General features: G+C 38.3%; 1 pseudogene; it reads right to left on the bottom strand.

Annotated features, from left to right (window-relative positions):
• Positions 1-10339: 10339 nt before the first annotated feature.
• On the bottom strand, positions 10340-12043 carry LOC101129762 (elongation factor 1-alpha 1-like; annotated as a pseudogene).
• Between the last annotated feature and the right edge of the window lie 8234 nt (positions 12044-20277).

Below are 20277 nucleotides of genomic sequence, written 5' to 3'. Positions count from 1 at the left end.
ATTTACTGCTTGGAACTGCAACCATTTATAATGTATAACGAAACATCATATTGACAAAACAAATTTCAAATAAATGGCTTAATCAAATCCATGATTATCACTCATCCCTTCTGATGATTTATTTCACTAAAGTTTACTAATGTTTTTATTGTCATCCATCTGAGTTGGATACTTCAGATATTGCCTACTTCCTATAGGAGAACAACTATTTGTTCATTACAGTAGAAACTGCCAGTTGCTTCAAAGTATATATTCTCCCCCTTCTTTTTGGTAATAGAAACCCATAATTTTTGTTTAGTGCTTTACTACCCAGCTAAAGACCATATTTCACAGGCTCTTTGCATCTTGGTATAGTACTTAGACTAAGTTCTGGCCGATAAAATTCAGTGGGGACTCTGTGGAATGTTCAGGAAGCCTCCTTAAAAGGAAGAGGATGCATCATTGCTTGCTTGCTTTCTCCTTTATTCTTACTGAATCTTGGATAGGTGGCAGAAGTTCTACTAGCAATCATGGGCCATTAAGGGAAGGCCATATCCTGGGGATGGTAGAACCATGCACTAGAAAGTGCCTACTCTCCTCCTAGATCACTAAACTATATCTAAATTGCCTAACCCTAGACTTTTTTCTAAGACAGTAGTAAAATTCAATTTTGACTAGCCACTATTGTTTGAGTTTTTCTGTTATATGCAAGTAAACCAAATTGCAGTCAATCCAACCATTTGAAAAAATTGTTAGAATATTTCATCATTGCTAATTTTATGAGACACGATTAGTCAGCTTTTTCACTGTGTTACTATTGCATAGCAATAGCTCCTGAAATCTCAGGAGATTAAAAGAGCAAATTCTTTTCTTCTTTGGGTCTGCATGTTGCCTGTTACTCATCTGATCTTGGACATGATAATGCTTTTGCCTGGGCTTGCCTGGACTCCAAACTCCAGGTTCAGATTAGGTCTGCTCCACATGTTCTCATCGTTACTTTTTTGAGTAGATATGAGTTATCATCATTAACTTTTCAGTCCAGAAGCTACGTGGAATATCTTCTTCTCAAGGTTGAAGAGCAAAAGTGCAAGAGGATAAACCAAATCATGCAAGCACACTTAAAGTCTCTACTAATATTTTACTGGCCAGAGCAGGTCACATGGCCAAGCCCAACAACAATACGATGGGAAAATATACCTACTCTACTGAGAGGAATTGCAATGACACATGGTGAATAGTGTGAATGAATAATTTTTGAATGGAGAAAGAGTAAAGAATCTGTTAGGGAGATCTTGGACAAGTTATAGAGATCTTAGAAAGGTTACATTTACCTTTGTGTCTCTGTTTTTTAAATTTGTGAAACTATAATGTCAGGATAGATTACTATACCTTTAGCTTTAAACTTATGTTCCTATTATTCCATATCATTTTGTGTTTCCTTCTTGGTTCTCAGAAAACAGAGTTATCAAAGCATAATGCTAGAAAAGTTTTTTTAATGCTGATTACGGTGATTGAATTTTAATTTAAATGAGGAAGGGTAAAACCAATGCCAGTGGGCTTATAAGGGATTTTCCTCTACAAAATATTTTGTCTTACTTTTAAAAAAACAAATAAAAAAGAATCACAGAGTGACAGATCATGCAAATATTCGGATTCAGATGATAAAATCTTGTTAAAAGGGAGTCGTTAATGTCACCAATCTTGACAGTCATATCCAGCCTGAGGGTATGGATATGGTAAGACTCTTCTCTTTTTTTTTTTTTTTTTTTGAGACGGAGTCTGGCTCTGTCGCCCAGGCTGGAGTGCAATGGCTTGATCTCGGCTCACTGCAACCTCCACCTCCCGGGTTCAAGCGATTCTCCTGCCTCAGCCTCCTGAGTAGCTGGGATTACAGGCGCATGCCACCATGCCCAGCTAATTTTTTGTACCTTTAGTAGAGATGGGGTTTCACCATATTGGCCAGGCTGGTCTTGAACTCCTGACCTTGTGATCCGCCCACCTCAGCCTCCCAAAGTGCTGGAATTACGTGAGCCACTGCACCTGGCAGTATATGGTAAGAATCTTCTAACTTGGGATAAAGAGTGGAACTTCATAGGAGGAAGAATTAATATTCTTTTCCATGTTTTTTGTTTGTTTGTTTGTTTTGTTTTGTTTTGTTTTGCTGACCACCCAATACATGGGGCCCTTATCCTTTTTTTTAATTGACTGTTTTAAAGAATGTTTAATTCATTTAAATCATGACAGTAGGCTAGGGAGAACTGATGAGGTGTGTGAACAGAAATTAGCCCCGAAAGTCACTTCCCAATACTTACGAATATTTTTCTATATTACTTAATATTCTGCTTTAATAGAAATTTGTAACCTAAAATTCAACATCCCCTCATGTTAAAAACTGTCAATAAACTAGATATTGAAGGAACATACCTCAAAATAATAAGAGCTACCTATGACAAACCCACAGCCAATATCATACTGAATGGGCAAAAGCTGGAAGCATTCCCCTTGAAAACTCACACAAGACAAGGATGCCCTCTTTCACCACTCCTATTCAACATAGTATTGGAAGTTCTGGCCAGGGCAATCAGGCAAGAAAAAGAAATAAAGGTATACAAATATGAAGAGAGGAAGTCAAATTATCTTTGTTTGCAGATGACATGATCCCATATCTAGAAAATTCCATCATCTCAGGCCAAAAGCTTCTTAAGCTGATAAGCCACTTCATCAAAGACTCAGGATACAAAATAAATGTGCAAAAGTCCCTAAGATTCCTATATACCAACAACAGTCAAGCAGAGAGCCAAATCATCAATGAACTTCCATTTGCAATTGCCACAAAGAAGATAATACCTAGGAATACAGATAACAAAGTAAGTGAAGGAGCTCTTCAAGGAGAACTACAAATGATTCCTGAAAGAAATCAGAGATGACACAAACAAATGGAAAAACATTCCATGCTCACAGATAGGAAGAATCAACATTGTGAAAATGGCCATATTGCCCAAAGCAATTTATAGATTAAATGCTATTCCCACTAAACTACCACTGACATTCTTCACAGAATTAGAAAAAATTATTTTAAAATTCAAATGGAACCAAAAAAGAATTTTAACAGCTAAGACAATTCTAAGCAAAAAGAACAAAGCTGGAGGCATCATGCTACCCAACTTCAAACTATACTACAAGGCTATAAAAACCAAAACAGCATGGTACTGGTACAAGAACAGACACATAGAACAATGGAACAGAATAGAGAGCCCATAAATAAGACTGCACACCTACAACAATCTAATCTTCAACAAACCTAACCAAAACAAGCAATGGGGAAAGATTCCTTATATAGTAAATGATGCTGGGAGAACTGGCTAGCCATATGAAGAAAATTGAAACCAGACCCCTTCCTCACATTATATACAAAAATCAACTGAAGATGGATTAAGGACTCAAATGTAAAACCCAAAACTATAAAAAAAAACCCTAGAAGACAACCTAGGCATACCGTTAAGGACATAGGCACGGGCAATGATTTCATGACAAAGATGCCAAAAGCAGTTGCAACAAAAGCAAACATTTGCAAATGGGATCTAATTAAACTAAAGAGCTCTGCACAGTGAAAGAAACTATCATCAGAATAAACAGACAACGTATGGAAAGGGAAAAAATTTTTGCAATCTACCCATCTGACAAAGGTCTAACATCCAGCATCTATAAGGTACTTAAACAAATTTACAAGTAAAAAACAAACAACCGATTAAAAAGTAGGCAAAGAACATGAACAGACACTTCTCAAAAGAAGACATACATGTGGCCAACAAACATATGAAAAAAAAGCTCAACATCACTGATCATTAGAGAAATGCAAATCAAAACCACAATGAGATACCATCTCATGCCAGTCAGAACGGCTATTAGTAAAAAATCAAAAAATAATAGATGCTGGCAAGATTGCACAGAAAAAGACAAACATTTACACTGTTGGTGGGAGTGTAAATTAGTTCAACCATTGTGGAAGACAGCGTGGCAATTCCTCAAAGATCTAGGGGCAGAAATACCCTTTGACCCAGCAATCCCATTACTGGGTATATACCCAAAGGAATACAAATCATTCTACTATAAAGACCCATGCATGTGTATATTCATTGTAGCACTATTCACAATAGCAAAGACATAGAATTAACCTAAATACCCATCAATTATACACTAGATAAAGAAAATATGGTACATACACACCATGGAATACTATGCAGCCATAAAAAGGAACAAGATCATGTCCTTTGTAGGGACATGGATGGAAATAGAAGCCATTATCCTCAGCAAACTAACACAGGAACAGAAAACCAAACACCACACATGCTCACTTATAAGTGGGAGCTGAAAGATGAGAACACATGGACACATGGGGGGAAACAACACACACTGGGGCCTGTCAGAGGGTGGAGTTGAGAGGAGGGAGACCATCAGGAAGAAGCAGCTGATAAATGCTGGGCATGATACCTAGGTGATGAGATGATCTGTGCAGCAAACCACCATGGTACACGTTTCGTTTACCTACGTAACAAACCTGCACATCCTGCACATGTACCCATAAATTTAAAATAAATGTTGGAGGGAAAAAAAAAGAAATTTATAACTAAAATCTACAGATTCTTAGGCCAATGGACCTCCTAAAATTATAAGCAACTTTGTATGTATTGTGCACTTTCTGGGAGAAAATGTCTGCCCCTTTCCTCAGATTCTGAAATGGTTCTGTGGCCCCAAAAACACTAAGTCTCACTCACTTTAAAATAAGACTTGGCTGAGTGCAGTGGCTCACACCTGTAATCCCAGCATTTTGCAAGTCTGAGGCAAAAGGATTGCTTGAGCCTGGGAGTTCAAGACCAGCCTGTGAAACATGGCAAAATCCCACATCTACAAAACATACAAAAAGTTAGCCAGGCATGTTGGCATGCGCCTGAATCCCCAGCTACCTGGGAGGCTGAGGTGGGAGGATCACTTGAGCAGAGGAGGTCGAAGCTGCAGTGAGCCATGATCACGCCACTGTACTCTAGCCTGGGCAACAGAGTGAGACCATGTCTCAAAAAAATAAAAATAATAATAAAATAAAATATGCCTGAAGCAGCCATACTTCCTTTCTGTGGGTCTCTTTCTGGCATTCATTATGGCTCAAAACATTAAATTCATTCCTTGCTAAATTTTTATTGAGTCTCTTCTGTGTCCAGTAACATTGAGACACCAAGAACCTGGTGCCTAAATGCCTCCATCTCTGTGGATAGAACACCTTACAGCATTCAAAGGGGGTGGTTTTTAATAATATGGGGAGATGCTGAAAGTTGCCTGAAAAGGATTCAATTACATGTCAACAGAAAAAGGAAAAAAACAAACATAAGAGTGGAGAGACCTCGGCAGTGAAACATAAGACAAGGTTTTATGTGGTGTGGTTTGGGAAAATCAGGCTCCTTAGCAGTGAGTCACTAATCACACCTGAAGAGAATTAGCCCAAAGTAGCCAGAATGAACGACCTAATTTTCATAAATATGGTATATTTCTGTGCCCCCCTCTCTCTTCTCACCTTTAAACTTTAGAGGTCACCTTAACCTGTGAGGTTAATTCTATAGACATTGACAAGTGAGATTACATTAGTGGATTCCAGATTACAAGACCAAACAGCAGGGTTGTGATGGAAGGCACCAGTTCATATTTGGGAAATTACAGTTGATGAAGATATAAATCTATCCCTATCTCTGTCTACTCCCTGCTACCAACTAAGTCAAAACCCCAACAAGCAGAGTTCTCTTATCCTTGGTTAGTGGGTTCCTCAGATAGGTTTCAGGCTTTGGAAAGAGAATATAACTCTTTATTTTCTTCCCACAGATACTCTTAACAGAAAAAACAAAATCAAAAGATTGCTCAGGTATCTGAGGAGAAATTGCTTATCCTTTAGTTTTGGTTTTGGTAATGATTGTTAACTTGTGGAAGAATGCATGCCATACTGAGAACTCCTCTAAAAAGCTAAAGTCACTAAAAGAGAAAACAATGAAAGAACTGAAAATTAAGAATGATTTCAGTGCTACTAGGGGGAAAAAAAACAGTAAATAACCATTCCTCTCTTCCAAAATAAGGAGCTTATTACAGACAGGAGCCTTAGGATTCACGTTAGTTTTTACTGTGCAAAATGGGGGACAATTTCTGGCAGTAAGTGTGGCAGAGACAAAGGCTGGGGCTCTGATGACTCTGGACCCTCACACTGCTTGTTTGAATCCAAGATGGTTATTCATTTCCTAAGAAGTTAGAATTCTTTGTTGTGAGTGAAAGAAATCCAACCAAAATTGTGCAATAAAAAGAGTGTTTTGGAAGGGTGCTGGTGAAGCCTCCAGAGTTAATGCAAGATTAAATAACTCCCTCTTGGAAAGGTAGGGCTTAGGATAGTTCCAGAAATTTCAATAACTGGAACTAAGGACTTGAATGCTGTTAGGACTTACTCTGTGCCTCTTGCTGTTTCTGCTTTTCTTTGTTGCACAGGTTTCCTCATATTGTGGAGGGCAGGGAATGGCTGCTGGTACTTCTAGACTCACATCTTTATTACTTACTGCTCCAGTTTTAACAATCCCAGGAAGGACACTGATTGGCCTAGTATCTTAGTCAGTTTGGGCTGCTATAACAAAGTACCATAAACTGGGTGGCTTATGAAGAGTAGAAATATGTTTCTCACAGTTCTGGAGTCTGGGAAGTCCAAGATCAAAGTGCCAGCATATTCAGTGTCTGGTGAGGGCTTGCTTCCCGGCTCACAGATGGTATCTTCTGGCTGTGTCCTCACATGGTAAAAGGAACAAACAAGCTCACTTGGCCCTATTTTATAAGGGCACTAATCCCATTCATGAAGGCTCTGCCCTCATGACCTAATCAACTCTCAAAAGGCCTTAACTCCTAATACCATCACCTTGGGAGTTAGGATTTCAATACAGGAATTTTGGGAAGACACAAATACTCAGACCATAGCAGCTAGCTTGAGTTATGAGCCCATGTTCATCCTCCCCCAGCCCTGGAGACAAGAGCATACAGTTTGCATTGGACCATATGCTAGAATGGAAATGGGGATAGAAGAATCAGCAACCCCATTCAAAGATAAGGAGCACCAGAGACTGATGACTGGGGAATCACTGTGAGCCAGGACATCACACCAATTAATGTCTACCATATCAATTTCCCTAAGAAGTAATGAAGGAAAGTAGTAGACAAATAATGTGGAGATTTATGGGGCTTATTTAAGCATGTTTCCTTCATTACTCATTATTGCCTGAGAGCACAGGGGGAGGAACAATGATCAGGATATAAACCCAGGCATTCAAGCCAGCAACGGCTACCCCCTTTGGGTCCCCTCCCTTTGTATGGGAGCTCTGTTTTCACTCTATTAAATCTTGCAACTGAAAGAAAAAAAAAAAAACCCTTTAGATTATCTGTAGGTCTTCCAGCAAGAGTGATGCCTTCCAATCCCCAGCTAGGCTTAGGGATTCTTAGTCAGCCTAGAAATCCAGCTAGTCCTGTCTCTCAGTGCCCCCTCTCAACAGGAAAACCCAGGTGCTGTTGGGGAGGTTGGCCAACGACCGCTCTAACTGCTTCCTGCTGAATTGGGGCATAGTAGGGGTTGTGCAGCTGAGATTTCCTCGGGAGCGGTGCCTTTGATGTCATCAACATCAGAGCATGGGCTAGCAGGATGGTCCAGGGGTCCATGGGAGATTTTAGTCATGGACTGCATCTGGGGCTCCATTTGAAGAACATTTGTAGTTTTACAGTTTCAATTCTGGAAGAGACAAACTTAACAAGGAGGTTAAAGATACAGGGATTGAAATGTATGGCCTGAAGTGCAGGGGATTATTTCTTTGCCACACTTCACAGGCCCTGACTATCTGCTTGATAGTTTTGAAAAGGCCTGGTCCAGTAAATAATAATTTGGCCATCTGATGGGTGCTATCAATGCCTAAGTGAAAGGTCTGGTGAAGGGTTTTAAGTAATTTCCATTGGTTAGCTGCACGCAAAAGTATTTTTCCTTCTTCAGTGGCTAGCCATCCTGAAGGGAGGAAATTATGTCCTCGTGAGGTACCCCATTCGATTTCTCCTGCTGAGTACTGGGGCTTGGTTTCCCAGAGGGGATTACCCCATACTAGTGGTCCTTCTATAAGCATTTCTAAATGCTAAAGAGCCTTGAGGCTCTTTTGGCTTCAATATCCGCTTGGTGGTTCCCTTCTATTTCCCTTTCCTTTCCTTTCTGATGACCCCGGCAGTGTAAGACTGCCACCTCTTTAGGTTTCCATACAGCCAATAATAATCTCCTAATAGCTTCCTGATGTTCCCTCGGAAGTTAAGCATTCCTTTTCTTCCCATATTGCTGCGTGGGCATGGAGGACTAGGTAAGCATGCTTAGAGTCTGTATATATATTTACCCTTTTTTCTTCTCCCAATTTTAGTGCCCAAGTGAGGGCTATTAGTTCTGCCAGCTGAGCACTAGTTCCTGGAGTGAGGGGATTACTTTCAAGTATTCTATTATCACTGACCACTGCATACCCCACCTTTTGAAGTCCTTTTTCTACAAAGGAACTTCCATCAGTATACAAGTTGAGGTCGGGATCAGTCAAGGGAACCTCTAGAAGGTCCCTTCGAGCAGCGTAGGTTTGAGCAATCACCTGTTGACAGTTATGTTCTATCTTTTCTTCATTGCCTGGAAGAAATGTGGCTGGGTTAGAGTTGCACAAGTGCGCAGTCATAGCACTGGCCCTTCAATTAATAGAGTCTGGTATTTAAGCAAATGGTTGTCTGACAGCCACAAGTCTCCTTTAGCAGTGAGTATGCTGTTTACATCATGAGATGTCCGCACAGTAAGATCCCTTCCCTGTATTATTTTAACTGCCCCCATATGACTGGTGCCTGCACATTTGCATATTGAACATAGAGTTTTATTTCATACATACAGTTTTATTACAAATTTTTTATACCTTCCTTAATAGTTAGGCATTATGTTGATTTTTTGAAGATTTTGAGTGTAGTAGGTTTTATTATCTATCAGTTTCATTTTGGAAGAATAAAAAAGCTGTTACAAAAGATTTTCTATTAAAAGGGAAGTTTTATTTATCCATTCATTTGTTGATAGACACTTAGGTTGTTTCCTTCTTTTGGGTATTAGGAATAATGCTGCTATAATCACTGATATATATATAAGTTTCGGTGTGGATATATGTTGTATGTTTTCATTTCTCTGTAGTCTATACCTGGAAGAGGAATTGCTGGGTCATATGACAATTCTATGTTTAGCTTTTTTAGGAACCACCAAAACGTTTTCCACAGCAGCTACACCATTTTATATCCCCAGCAGCAATGCACGAGAGTTTGTGTTTCTCCATGCCTATTTTTTATTTGTTTTTAATTATTGTAGCCATCCTAGTGGCCATGCAGTTTTATCTCATTAGTTGTTGTTGCAGTTTGGTTTTGGTATCTTCTTTTGATTTGTATTTCCTTAATGACCAATGAAGTTAAATATCTGTTTATGTGTTTGTTGACCATTTGTATATTTTCTTTGGAGGAATGTCTATTTAAATCCATTGTTCATTTAAAAATTTATATTGTCTTTTTTTTGTTTTGTTTTGTTTTGTTTTTTACTTTAAGTTCTGGGATACACGTAAAGAATGTGCAGGTTTGTTACATAGGTATACACGTGCCACGGAGGTTTGCTGCACCCGTCAACCCGTCATCTATATTAGGTATTTCTGCTAATGCTCTCTCTCCCCTAGCACCCCCACCCCCGACAGGCCCCAGTGTGTGATGTTCCCCTTTCTGTGTCCAAGTGTTCTCATTGTTCAACTCCCACTTACGAGTGAGAACACGTGGTGTTTGGTTTTCTGTTCCTGTGTTAGTGTGCTAAGAATGATGGTTTCCAGCTTCATCCAGGTCCCTGAAAAGGACATGAACTCATCCTTTTTTATGGCTGCATAGTATTCCATGGTGTATATGTGCCACATCTTCTTTATCCAGTCTATCATTAATGGGCATTTGGGTTGGTTCCAAGTCTTTGCTATTGTGAATAGTGCTGCAATAAACATACGTGTGCATGTGTCTTTATAGTAGAATGATTTATAATCCTTTGGGTATATACCCAGTAGTGGGATTGCTGGGTCAAATGATATTTCTGGTTCTAGATCCTTGAGAAACCACCACACTGTCTTCCACAATGGTTGAACTAATTTACAATCCCACCAACAATGTAAAAGCTTTCCTATTTCTCCACATCCTCTCCAGCATCTGTTGTTTCCTAACTTAATTTTTTTATTTTATTTTATTTTTTCACTAAACTTTTTTAATGGGTCTCAAAATTCTGTGACAAATTTTTGGTCAAGTTGTTTCCAGTAAAAAGTACTGATTTTAAAAACTAATAACTTAAAACTGCCACACGCAAAGAAAGAAAACCAAAGTGGTCCACAAAACATTCTCCTTTCCTTCTGAAGGTTTTACGATGCATTGTTATCATTAACCAGTCTTTTACTACTAAACTTCAATGGCCAATTGAAACAAACAGTTCTGAGACCATTCTTCCACCACTGATTAACAGTGGGGTGGCAGGTAGTAGGGATAATATTTATTTAGCCTTCTGAGCTTTCTGGGCAGACTTGGTGACCTTGCCAGCTCCAGCAGCGTTCTTGTCCACTGCTTTGATGACACCCACCGCAACTGTCTGTCTGATATCATGAACAGCAAAGCGACCCAAAGGTGGATAGTCTGAGAAGCTCTCAACACACACGGGCTTGCCAGGAACCATATCAACAATGGCAGCTTCACCAGACTTCAAGAATTTAGGGCCATCTTCCAGCTTTTTACCAGAATGGTGATCAGTCTTTTCCTTCAGCTCAGCAAACTTGCATGCAATGTGAGCCGTGTGGCAATCCAATACAGGGGCATAGCCAGCACTTATTTGGCCTGGATGGTTCAGGATAATCACCTGAGCAGTGAAGCCAGCTGCTTCCATTGGTGGGTCATTTTTGCTGTCACCAGCAACGTTGCCACGACGAACATCCTTGACAGACACATTCTTGACATTGAAGCCCACATTGTTCCCAGGAAGAGCTTCACTCAAAGCTTCATGGTGCATTTCGACAGATTTTACTTCTGTTGCAACGTTGACTGGAGCAAAGGTGACCACCATACCAGGTTTGAGAACACCAGTCTCCACTCAGCCAACAGGAACAGTACCAATACCACCAATTTTGTAGACATCCTGGAGAGGCAGGCACAAGGGCTTGTCAGTTGGACGAGTTGGTGGTAGGATGCAGTCAAGAGCCTCAAGCAGCGTGGTTCCACTGGCATTGCCATCCTTATGGGTGACTTTCTATCCCTTGAATCAAGGCATGTTAGCACTTGGCTCCAGCGTGTTGTCACCATTCCAACCAGAAACTGGCACAAATGCTACTGTGTCGGTGTTGTAGCCAATTTTCTTAATGTAAGTGCTGACTTCCTTAACAATTTCCTCATATCTCTTATGGCTGTAGGGTGGCTCAGTGGAATCCATTTTGTTAACACCAACAATTAGTTGTTTCACACCCAGTGTGTAAGCTAGAAGGGCATGCTCTCGGGTCTGCCCATTCTTGGAGATACCAGCTTCAAATTCACCAACACCAGCAGCAACAATCAGGACAGCACAGTCAGCCTGAGGTGTCCCTGTAATCACGTTTTTGATGAGGTCTCTGTGTCCTGGGGCATCAAGGATAGTCACATAGTACTTGCTGGTCTCAAATTTCCACAAGGAGATATCAATGGTGATACCACGTTCACGCTCAGCTTTCAGTTTATCCAAGACCCAGGCGTACTTGAAGGAGCCCTTTCCCATCTCAGCAGCCTCCTTCTCAAATTTTTCGATGGTTCTTTTGTCGACGCCACCGCGTTTGTAGATCAGATGGCCAGTAGTGGTGGACTTGCCCGACTCTACGTGCCCGATGATCACAGTGTTGATATGAGTCTTTTCCTTTCTCGTTCTGGCTTTTAGGTAGGGGTAGTTTTCACGATACCTGTGTTCTGGTGGCAAACCCATTGAGAAAAAAACAAAAAAGTTTCCTGACTTTTTAATGATTGTCATTCTAAGTGGCGTGAGATGGTATCTCATTGTGGTTTTGACTTGCATTTCTCAATGACCAGTGATGATGAGCTCTTTTTAATGTTTTCTGACCTCATAAATGTCTTCTTTTGAGAAGTGTCTGTTCTCATATGTTTGTTGGCTGCGTAAGTGTCTTCTTTTGAGAAGTGTCTGTTCATATCCTTCACCCACTTTTTGATGGGGTTGTTTTTTTCTTGTAAATTTGTTTAAGTTCTTTGTAGATTCCAGATATTAACTTTTTGTCAGATGGCTACATTGCAAAAATTTTCTCCCATTCTGTAGGTTGCCTTTTTATTGTTGAATGTGATAAACAAATCATAATGTACAATGATATACAATGAAATATTATTCAGGTATAAAAAGGAATGAAGGTTTCATGTATTCTAGAATGTGGATGGACACCAAAAGCATTATGCTAAGTGAAAGACACTAGACACAAAAAGCCGCATGTCGTATGATTCCTCTTATGTGAAATATCCAAAATAGGCAAGCTGATTAGTGGATGTCAGCGGGTGGCAGGGGGGAACAGGAAGTGATTACTTAAAGGATATGAGGTATTCTTCTGGGATAATGATAATGTTTTGAAACTAGAAGGAAGTGGCTGTTGTACAATATTGTGACTATGCTAAGTGCCATTAAATAGTACACTCGAAAATAGTTGGTTGTATATGATGTGAATTTCACCTCAATTTTTTAAAGAGGAGAAAGTTAGGTCTAATAAGGTTGAAAATAACTGTTTTATGGTTCTTGATGGCTTTTGTTTCATGCATCCCATGGGCAGCCTTATTAGGCCTGTGAAACCCTTCTCAAAATGCCGTTTGTAAATCCATAAATTACATAAAGAAGAAACTCATGATATTGAATTATATTTACAAAAAGATTTTAGAAAATAATTTTGTGATCTAATAACATGCTTCTTCACTGAGGACCTAAATGACTAGATCTAGCAGCAGGTATAACTACCATAATTTTGAAGTAGTGATGGGTGTAAATGATAGAGTCATCTGCAACATCTGGATTACATGCCATTTCTGTTGGAGGCACAAATCATAGGCACTATAATATTAACACTGCTACAGGGTTTGTTGCCTACATTCATAAATGCTACATTTTAGTTAGAAGTTAGTGAAAATAAAAATGTAATCTTTTAAATAAAATCCAGGTTCACTGACCCCCGAAACTCTGCCTCAGAATCACAAACACCTAGCAAACAGAAGGGGCATACATTCTTTCTCCTTTGCCCTAAGGAATACCTTGGCAGAAGTGGTTAAGCAGAGCTAAATAGGAGAATAATGCAGGGTGATGCAAATGAAACAAAACAAAAAGCAACTATGTTGGTGCATTGGATTCCTCTTTAAGACTGTCATGATTAAAGAGATCTATCCTTTACTTCTTTCCAATTTTAGTATATGTGCTGCCGAAGTGAGCACTATCCTTTACTTCTTATCTAACAACATTTTTCCTCCTTATTTTAAAATAAATTTTGATCCAAATTTCAATGAAACAAATGGTCCAAGAAACAGACTGACCTAGAGAATAGAAACTTAATTGGTTGAAAAATGAGAAATTAATTTTATTACCCCTTGTCTGAAAAACAAAAGGAGTGGTTGTCATGTAGAATTTTCTTTTCTGATTGATTTTTTCTTTGTGAAAATAAGCTCATGTCCTGAGGCCCATATACTCCTTGGAAATAGGAAAGAATACAATTAAGTTGATTTTAACTAAGTCCAAATGACATGAAGAATATATTTGGTCTTAAGCTTTTAGTCTTTCTAGATATTGATGAAATTAGACATAAAATTTATCTGTCATAGAAGAATCACATATGATTTACTATGCATTGTTAAAAGACATGAAAAAAACAGAATGTTTTACTTGATTAAGTAGTATTACTGCTTCTAGGCTAAAATAATCATCAGAAATTTCAGCTCCAAATGATACCTTATAAATCCCTTGTAATATTATAAATATACTACTTCAATTCAAGGGTTGAACTACTAAATTGGTAATAATAGGTCCTGAACAAAATCTAATGATACAACCCAGTTTCTCTGCCCATTTTCTAGATTTCCCCTTTAGGCCTTCAGCAGTGGGAATTAATTTTGTTTTTAAATGGTTTAACTGTAGAACTATTTTTTCTCTTTTATACATATTCTAATTACATGGAATAATGGATCTCAAATTGGATTCAAAAGAACCCTGGGTTCCAAAGGCAATTCCTTAAAATAAATCTTATGTAATTCATTGCAAGAAAATATGAACATGTTTTATTTATATTAGACCTCATGCCCACACCAAAAAAGAATTTCAGGGCCCCCCAGAAATAATGTAGAATGGTTCATAATTTTGGTTGATGATGCGTGTGATGAGAAGGGTTAGGAGCTCAGCAGCTGAGAAGTTTTTCTTTTCCCTTTCCTTTTTTTTTTTTTTTGAGACACGGTCTCACTCTGTCATCCAGGCTGGTGTGCGATGGTATGATCTCAGCTCACTGCAATCTCTGCCTGCTGGGTTCAAGTGATTCTCCCTGCTCAGCCTCCTAGGTAGCTGGGACTACAGGCAGGCACCACCAAGACAGCTAATCCCAAAGTGCTAGGATTACAGGCGTGAGCCACTGCACCTGGCTGAGAAGTCTTTTCTGCTTGAAAATTATGTTTTTAGGGCCGGGCGCGGTGGCTCATGCCTGTAATCCCAGCACTTTGGGAGGCAGAGGCGGGCGTATCACGAGGTCAGGAGATCGAGACCATCCTGGTTAACACGGTGAAACCCCGTATCTGCTAAAAATACAAAAAAATCAGATGGGCATGGTGGCGGGCGCCTGCAGTCCCAGCTACTCGGGAGGCTGAGGCAGGAGAATGGCGTGAACCCAGGAGGCGGAGCTTGCAGTGGGTCGAGATCGTGCCGCTCTACTCCATCCAGCCTGGGCGACAGAGAGACACTCCATCTCAAAAAAAAAAAAAAAAAAAAAAATTATGTTTTTAGAAAGAAGATTCTTGTTTTCCCTCCCTCTTTTACTTAACCCTTCATTCATTTGACTAATGTTCACTAAGTAGGTACTGTGTCAGGGGGAATGATAGTGACTGATACAGAATGATTAAAAAAATGGGAAACTTATCTGCCCTTCTGGTGATTAGAATCTAGTAAAGGATTCAGACATTAAACAATCACATAAATCTATTGATAGGATTAAAAACTGAAATAGTGCTGTTACAAAAAATATAAGAAGGTATGATGGAGAATAATAGACATATAAAGACATATAAAGCAATCTTACATTTGCGTCTCAATGTACAACCACCAGGAACTGAGAGCTATAAATGCAGATCGGTAGTGTGTAGTATTAGTGACTCAAATAGCATGCACATATAAAAACAATGCAAAAAACAACTTGGTGTTTATTTGCAAAATGACAGTTTTTAGGCTGAGATACATATTTTTAAAAAACAGGCATTTTTCACCTACACAAATTTCTGATGTGACATCTGAGAGCAATGTGCACACACAACTCTTTCTTGTGTAGAGCTGTCTTTTGAGTATTACAGGGTGTGCTGCATCCCTGGTCCCTACATACTAAATAGAAATAATGCTCCTCAATTATTGTGACATCAGAAACACCCTGACAATTTCCAAAAATGCCTCTTTGGGGGCAGTACTGCCCCCTTGAGAATCTCTGACCCAATGACTCCTTGAATCTTAAATTTCTTTGAAGATTTATGCTTATTTCTTAAAATTAAATGCAAGGTCTGTATTTGCCCATACAGTTTATGGGTGATTCTTTAAATGTGCATGTAACCCTCATGTATCTGAACCACATGGAGGCCAGTCTCAATATATTACATCTTCCTGAAAACACAAGACTAACTCCAAAAGCACTAATGAGTAATATTGAAGGCTCTGCAGGCTTCAAAGAGAGTGTTAGAAAAGAGCTGCATTTTACCATATACAGTAAAACTTCCCTAAAATCCATTGTAAGCTTTTCTGTTCCTTTCTCAAAGTCTCTCTCACTCCCCAAATACCTATCATTCAGCTCCACCAGACAAGCTGGCTTCAAATCAAAATAAAAAGCTGTGACAAGGTTTTGTGTTCCCTCCCTCCAGATGGACACAAACTCTTCAAAGAATTATCTTGATATTTGTCCTCTTGTCACTTTTTGGTGAGTGAAATGGTAGAATAAGAAATTTGTCACCTGAGTCTTAGTTTTTAAGGGCTTCTGGGTTTAGGAACAGGTGTACAGGAACACATCAGCTCTCCAATTTGCTTTCTCCAGCCTTGTTCCTGGCCTCATCCTAGGTCATGGCTTCTTCTGACTGTTGAAAGAATTATAGAGTTGGCAGCTCACAGCATCTTCCTCTTAGCAGCTAATTAAGAATTGTTTTAAAACAAATGTATTTGTTCTCAGGGACTCTTCTAATAGTGGAAAGTCAGGAAAATAACTTGAAATAACATCACTTCCAAAAATAAAACAAAATTCACTGTTTGCTGTTAGGCATTTTTAAGCCTGAACCACCAAAATTGAGTTTGAGACCCACCATTTGCTCTCTTCCAGGTGGTTAGAGGCATTAAGCCCATTAGAAATCTCTTTTTCACTATACCAAATATGTATTTTCTTCATTTAAGGTACCTAGAACTATGTTCCAATATTTGAGTTGAGCAGTCTTTTAAAGAGCTTTCACCAAAGACATCCTACTAAATTATCATACAGGTATGGATCTGTCAGGAATATATGAGATCTAAGAAACATGAGAAAATGATTACTAGTGAACCATTGCCTCATTCAGAAACTCAGCCTATTTATATTAAGTGGCCTTGAAATTGGGAGCTAAAATTAGTTGCTATTTAATAGTTGCCTATGTTGAAAAAATAATTTTTATATTTCAAATTAGGTGTTCAGAAACTTTCCATAAAAGGACCTCTGAGGTTTTAAGCTTCGTTCATTAAGTTAGTAGAGGTGAGGATGGTGAAGGAGACAGGTTAAAGTCTACAAAATGAAAATTAGAAAGGACATTTGCTTAAAAATAAAATTATACAAAATTTTCTCAATAATAATAAAGAAAGGTATGTTATAATCTCTGAAAGAGTAAAACCATCCATAGAAGGCCCTCAGGGGAGCCTAGTTCCATTTAACATAAAATGATTAATGATTTTTCAGACGACTGCAGAAGAGGCAGTGTGTACTGATGCTCAAGCAATCAGTACATGCTCAAGCAATGGCAATTCAGGTTAAGAACAGATGCCTGTTATAAATGGGTCATGTAAAGGTACTAATGCCACCCTGACATTCAGATAGGAAGTTAAAATAGAACAACGATTTTCATTAGATGAAAAGAAAATGTGTTTATGGAAAATACAGTTAATGCAAGAGAAAAGAAAAGGAAAACTTTTCTATATCAAATTATCAATACTACATATTGGTTCATAGTTTCTGAATGCAAGTCATTTCCTATAATAGTTTGTTTTTATTGTTGTTGTTTTTAAATAGGCTTTACTTTTTAGAGCGGTTTTAGGTTCACAATAAAATTGCACAGAAGGTACAGAGATTTCCTTTATTCTCCATACCCTACACACACCTCCTCACCATCCCCTACTATCAACATCCTCCACCAGAGCAGTACATTTATTATAATCAAACCTACATTGACAACTCATTATTACTCAAATTCCTTAGTTTACATTAGGTTTCATTTTTGGTGTTCTGCATTCTGTGGATTTGGACAAATGTATAATAATATATATCCACAAGTAGAGTATCATACAGAGCAGTTTCACTGTCCTAAAAATTCCCTGGGTTCCATCTATCCATCCCTCACTCTTCTTTAACCCCTGGAAACCACTGAGGCTTCTACAGTCTCCACACTTAAACCTTAACCTTTTCCAGAATGTCATACAGCTGGAATCATACAGTATGTAGCCTTTTAGATTTGTTTTCTTCACTTAGTAATATAAATTTAAGGTTTATTCATGTCTTTTCATGGCTTAATAGCTCACTTCTTTTTAATGCTGAATAATATTTCATTGTCTGAATGTACCATAGTTTATCCATTCACCTACTGAAGGACATCCTGGTTGCACCAAATTTTGGCAGTCACAAATTAAAACTCTGTGTGTGTGTGTGTGTGTGTGTGTGTGTGATGGGGATTTGTGTACAGATTATTTCATCACCCAGGAAATAGTGCCTGATAGGTAGTTTATGGGTTTCACCTTCCGATCCACTCTCCACTCTCAAAGAGGCGCTGATGTCTGTTATTCCCTTCTTTATGTCCATGTGTACTCAATGTTTAGCTCTCACTTACGAGGACATGCAGTATTTGTTTTTGTTGTTGTTATTGTTGCTGCATTAATTGATTTAGGATAATGGTTTCCATCTATGTTGCTGCAAAGGACATGATTTCCTTCTTTCTATGGCTGCACAGTATTCCATGGTGTAGCTGTACTACATTTTGTTTGTCCAGTCCACCGCTGATGGCTTTTCGCCTATTTTTTAGATTGGGTAGTTTTCTTTTTCTTGAGTTTTAACAGTTCTTTGTATATTTTGATAATAGTCCTTTATCAGACACATATTTTGCAAATATTTTCTTTCAGTCTATGACATGTTTTCTCATCTTGAAGCATCATTGTTTTAGTGAGAAAAATAAATTAACTACAGCAATAAAAATACACACACACACACATACACACCTATACACATTTTAAGGCCTAAAGTTAGTCAAGCTCTTATAGTTTCATTGTATTGTGAAAATAATTTTATCAATAGATAATTGCCAGTATTTAAATGAGAAATGGTATAGAACTGTGACATGTATTTATTAGAAAAAAATGTGGTTGATGAATATCAGATGAACATGAACTTTAGGTAACATTCTGAAATATTTTGGAAATCTTGTAATTTGACAAATATTTTAAATGTTTGGTAACGTGAAAATTATTTTTAAAGTCTCCCTTGTGGTTAAAGTCTTCCAAAGGCTATTGAAATATCAGTCTGTGTGTCTCTGAACTGATTAATTAGAAAATATTCAAAATTGTTTTAAAATTCTCATTACTTCTATTGCATACTGCTCTATTTCTTTCCCCCCACAAACTAGCTATTGCGAGCAAAGATGAGCAATTAGCAAATTTCTTAATTTGCTTATTTATCATGTTGTAGGTAATAATAATAATTCGTTTTAGGGACATTTACTGCTTTTATAAAAGTAAACACATAAATGAGTACTCCACAATTTCAAAATTATTTTATTTTCTATTAGGATAATCTAGCATTGCAAAAAACAATAACCATAACCATGGTAGATTTTGTGTTATGCTTACCAATACTAAAAACAGAAACAGAACTGGAATTCACTAATTATGTAATTTTTCTCTAGTTCCAACTATTATCTTTACTGCAGTTTCACAGTTGTGGTAGTCACTGTGATGTGCCATGGCTTAATGAACTTTTGCTGAACTGTTGGGAGTACAGGCAGCAAATAGCATTTATCTGTCAGCTTCTTCAGGGATGGCCATAGCTGCCTTGTCCAAATCATGTCCTTTCCCAGGTCAGCTTATATCCATCCAATCACTGAGGTTATAAAGTCCCGTCAAATTGTGCTCTCCAATGGACAACTGTAACTAGTCTTTTAAACTCCAGAGTATTCTATGAGGTGGGCTGAGGCTATTGGGCTTGCACCGCAGCTCGACTTCTCTCAGCTCTCTCTTGCTTTCTTACCTTCATCTTCACATACTAATCCCAAGTGTTCAGCCTAATAAACACTGCACACACATACTAAATTCAATCTCAGAGTCTGCTTCTCAGAGAATTCCAGTGGTGAAAATAGTTCCATCTCCAGCAGGAACTCTGCATTGTTTCAAACTTAACATGTCCCAGCTACGTTTATCATCTTAGTGTCAAAATTTCTCTCTCATTTTTATTAACATATATCTGAGAATAACACCATATATCTCTTGGTTATTTATTATGCATAATTTTTTTAACTCTTCCATCTTCATTTCACAACTTCCAGCGAGATATCAAATTTGGTCATTTCTTCCAAATTCAACATTCCTTTCTATTTCTATTGCCAGAAGTACTGTCTGGGTCCTTGTCACTTGGTACCTGAGATACTGTCAATACCTGGACACCGTATCTCTTATTTTCTATTCTGGTCCTTCCTACATATTAGTTATAGTTTTCCTGAGCCACC

The sequence above is a fragment of the Gorilla gorilla genome, chromosome 3 (genome assembly GCF_029281585.2).
Source record: "Gorilla gorilla gorilla isolate KB3781 chromosome 3, NHGRI_mGorGor1-v2.1_pri, whole genome shotgun sequence".
NCBI lineage: Eukaryota > Metazoa > Chordata > Mammalia > Primates > Hominidae > Gorilla > Gorilla gorilla.
This window is presented reverse-complemented; position numbering and strand designations above follow the sequence as displayed.